This window comes from Antrostomus carolinensis, unplaced genomic scaffold (assembly GCF_000700745.2).
Source record: "Antrostomus carolinensis isolate BGI_N321 unplaced genomic scaffold, ASM70074v2 scaffold12826, whole genome shotgun sequence".
NCBI classification, from domain to species: Eukaryota; Metazoa; Chordata; class Aves; order Caprimulgiformes; family Caprimulgidae; genus Antrostomus; species Antrostomus carolinensis.
Window position 1 is genome coordinate 10257 of NW_010321223.1, and position 4745 is coordinate 15001.

The window sequence follows — 4745 nt, forward strand, 5'->3', positions numbered from 1 at the left end:
TTGGATTAAAAAAAAAAAATCTCCAGAGTATGACTATTTAAATATTACTGCGCTACCCCAGTTTGGTTACAGTAACTAAAGTAATAGGTGACTTCCTCAAAAAAAAAAAGTAAGTAACCTAACCATTACATGAACTGTCTACAATAACCCTTGATTTTTTCCAGTACTCTCCAGGATGCAACTGAGTAGTCACACTGATTTCTTTACATTATCTCCTTTTCCAGTAGGAATTTCCTCAAATAAGTCAGACTCAAAACCTGAGAAATACTATACTTATGCTCTCAGACAGCATCTCCTACCAGCAGAAACTAAAGAAAAATAATAGCAGAAATACTCAACACTTAAACACACACTGACAAAACATGGCAGAAGGGAGAAAAGAGAATAAGCTCAGCTTAATAGTCATCAGAGACTGTTACTGCCTCAAGAAGAGTTCAGATAGAGACCTTATTAATAAGATAAGCTAACTACCTAATTAATAGGCAAAAGTAAGACAAAAAGAAGTGAAGATGATGTAATTTTTTTTTTTCTTCTACTGTTTTTTCCTTAAGAGTTTTTGAATCGGAGAAGCCTCCAGAGGTGTACAGATGTCTGCAGAGAGATGGTCTTGAGAGCTGCTAGAGAAAAATGACAGCAGGATTCAAACAGTTCCACAGTTTTTGGACCATGGTGAGGACAACTTCCACAGAGATGGAACAAGCTAACAGAAGAGAGACAATTTTATATTTGAAATTACAGAAATCATAAGTTCTCCTGTAGAAGCAGCAGCTAAAACTGTCAGGGTGGAATGTCATTTGAATAAAACCCCTCAGGCGGTAAAAGTCGGAAATCTCAGGAAAAGAAGGAATTAGTGCAGAGAAACAAGGATGATGGGGAACAAAGGCATACATTAAGAAAACCAATGGAATAGGTAACAGCAGGTTCCCCGGGCATATATTCTTTGAGGAAAGGAGTAAAGGAGATCTGAATGTTATTAAGAAGTGTACATACAATTGGAAGTACAACTTTACAAACTCAGTTTCTTAATTTAATCACAAATGTAAGAATTATTAAAAATATTATTTAAAACCATACATAAATTCAAATTGTAAAAGCATACTATCCTGGTGTGGTCAGGAGCAATGTGGTTACAACAAAAGCTTCCTGAATTGACAATCAGAAATTTCATGCAAATAAATGGTGACAATAAAGCTACAGTGAGATAATGACACAACATTAAAGGTGATACAAAGAAACAGTGTAAGAATTTGAAATAAAATCATGAAGACACATGCATGAGATAAAACTAGATAGAAACAGTAACAAAAAAAAGTCACACAAATAAGCCACAGGTAAGACAACAGACTGAGAATTCAGGACATGATCTATTACTTATTTTCCTCAGCCCTGTGTTGTTCACTCCCTAACTAAATGAAAAGTTAATTTCTCTGTAAATATTTAATAACCTCTTCTTCTTTCAAAAGTAAATTCAATCAATACTTGCTGATTGCATGCCTGCAATGTTGAACTCATAGAATCATAGAATTATAGAAGGGTATAGGTTGGAAGGGACCTTCAAGTTCCAACCCCTCTGCCATGAATTCACTTCTTCAATGTAATTTTGATATCAGAAAGATATTTTTTTCCTTGTATTTTGCTAGAAAGAACATGCAATAAAGGGAGATACAAGTTCATCTGAGCAATATATGAAGGCAATGGCATAATGAAGAAAAGTGGCACTTTCAGAAGAAGAGACAGTGATAATTCTTAAATTTCTTGCACTTCCTGAAAATAATGGAAGCAAGAGAGGCAAGTCACATCCCTAAAAGTAGCAAATTGTGGGGAAAAAAAAAAAGGCACCAGACTAATTAAGCTAAATACCTAACCAACCACTTAATAGTTCTGTCTTTCCAGAGGTCTAGACCACACAACATATTTTATAACTCTTAAATAGAACATACCAGACTGATGTTACATAGTCAGCCTTTCCCCTCTACTGCAGAGAGGTCAAAGGCTTCAGTTCTGCAGAGGGTTTCAGTTCTGCAGGAAACCTCCCCTGGTGAAGTAGTAATTTCTTCAACATGCCGATACAGAAAGGTAACAAAGGTGGTCTCCATAGCCTGGACTGGAGCCTACTTACAATTTTGATGAGGAAACAAGGAATAACATTTCACCATCTTGTTTCTTCAGCACAAACTAAGAACAAAACTTTGCAGGATGGACAACTCTCCCCGAGAAGGTTTGCATTTAATTGTTAAATTAGAGTACAGTGCTTCCCTGCAACTGCTGCATTGCCAACTTTGTTGCTCTCCTCAGCAGAGTGAAAGATGAATGCAAAAAAACCTTAAACCACAGAAAAGGAGGAAAAATGCTTTTATGTCTCTGACACATGCCTAAAAAATTACTTTTAGTGAATACCAGGCCAATAAGCTATTAGAAAACGAAAATATCTTTGCTGATAATTTTTTCCTGTTTTATTATTCATTAAAAAAAAATAATTGCCTCTAAACACAGTTGAATATCATAAAGCTCTTGATATTTTAAAGCACTTTGGAACAATTATTTTGAAAGGAGTCCTTGACAGTTAAATGACTCAGTTAAATGAATGTTATAGAAGATACATAATGATTTTTAGTAAAATATTGAATTTAAACACAAATGAGGAAAACCAGGCCTAAACAGCCTGGGTGTATTTGAATAATAATGTCTTGCTTGTGAGTTCAATGGATCTTGTACGTTCTTACAATGAAGCTATTACCTAGACAGACCAAGCTGACACTTCTCATATATTTTTTCTTCCACTTTCATGCTCAGTTTTCACCTTTATAAAACATTTATCTTTCTTTCTTTTTTTAAAATTTAGAAAACCAATCTTTTGTGGTTTTTGTTTTGGTTTTGGTTTGGTTTGTTTTTTTTAATGCTTGAGGCTACTGATGCCATCCTTGTGCTACATTTTGTTGTGACAATGTGATAGAGAAGACTGTATTCTTTAGCTTAAGCATTCCTCCTTAGGAACTGAATGAAAAAACAAAAAAAACCCCAACCAACCCAAAAAAACCACCAAAAAATTCAGTGTTCCTGGGCAGCCTGATGTCAGAAGTCAGAGTTTTGAATGACACCAAACTCCCACTGAAGTTAATGGGAAGGTTTTGTGGGTGACACAAGTAGGACTGGGCCTACACAGTACAGATTCATTTATCCTAAACATTATCCACTTAACTCTGACATCTTTGAATGATTTCTCATTACTATATTAAAAAACACTTTTAAGTGACATTACGGTTTGCTTTTTTAAATTGATGTTGTTATTATTTTTTATTACTATTACTATTATTATTATTATTATGCTTCAGCACAAGAACAAGGCACTGTTCTTCTGATTTTGAACCACCACTTCTCATTAGAATTTCTTATGTGCTGGAAGAAAAATAAATTAATGGAAAACTATCCACTAGGAAATTACAACTTTAAATACTGAAATCAGCAGCCATACCAGTTACAAACTACACAGACCTTACTTTTCTTGGGTGATAAATATTACAGAGACAAGAGTATTTCACCTAAGCAAATAAGAAAATCCAGAAATTTAACATGCAGAGGATTAATTCTTTTTCTTCATATTTAGGGACAGCTTCCATCCTACCCTTCTTGCCCCCTTCTTTTCCTCCTCCACCTCAGAGTGCTGGAATAAAAGTAATAGTGTGTTTTACTTTAAAAGTCATCCACGGTTCAGTGAACAGGCTGACATGTTATTTCATGTGAGAAAATAAGTTGTGTTTTCATCTCATTTTCACTAGCTAGATTCCTAGCTAATATATCTGGGGATAGTGAAGCCTGCATTCACTGAAAGACATCTGCATTATATATCATTTGGATCTCTGTATTTCCCCAGAGCATAGATGAAAAATTAGCACCTGCTGTGCAACAGTGGTAAATCTCTATATACTCACAGATGTAGAAATATTCCCGGCCAGGCCTGAATTCAAATCCGAGTGAGAAGGGTGTGAAGAGCTGGAACTTTTCCGAAAACTTCAATGGCCCATTCGAGGAATGTGGCCGATTACACTCCCACCTCTTGAACCCTTTGGAGGTGTGATCGCAGGAGCTGTAGCCATCAAAGTTCACCATGTACAGAATATAGCGTTCGGTCTTATCTTCTGGCACTGAGTCTTCATAGTGAGGGCAGAACACATCCAGGTAGTCATTGATGCAGACATCGATGTGGTAGTCACCTCGCTGGAATCTGAAATCACAGGAAGAGTTCAGATGTAAGCTCAGGATGACCTTGTTGCAGGGTAATGTTCTCATAAAAGGGGCATCACTAATGGCACTTCATTCCACTCCAGCCATGCATATTCACTCTCAAAAATAACTCTTAGAATACACCAGTGCTATCCATCAGAGACCGCTTATGCAGGACTATGATAATACAGCTTTCTGGGTAAAAGTTTTGGTCTCTTCTCTTACAAAAAGTATCTCTTTCTAACACACACTAAGTCATAGGCTATTCTCCCCCATGAGTCACTGAATAAATGAAGAAAGTGTCTGCTTTATTTGGTTGTGTTTGTTTTGTTTTATTTTGTTTTGTTTTTTAATTGAGAAAGAAGCAAGAAGAGGCAAAGAAGCCGAAGCTGTATCATCTTCCCCAAATCAATATCTATATAAACAGCTACATATGCATTCAAGTAAATAACCAAGATGCAAAGAAAAGCCTGTATTGCTTTTTAAAGATATTTGAAAAGCAGTGTATCTCCTTTGCCAAAAGT

At 35.8% G+C, this 4745-nt stretch overlaps 1 pseudogene across 1 annotated transcript; it reads right to left on the reverse strand.

Moving 5' to 3' along the window:
* Positions 1-3929: 3929 nt before the first annotated feature.
* LOC104526414 (ephrin-A5 pseudogene) lies at positions 3930-4287 on the reverse strand (annotated as a pseudogene). Its single transcript, XR_728031.1, has one exon. The product of XR_728031.1 is annotated as an ephrin-A5 pseudogene (transcript).
* Between the last annotated feature and the right edge of the window lie 458 nt (positions 4288-4745).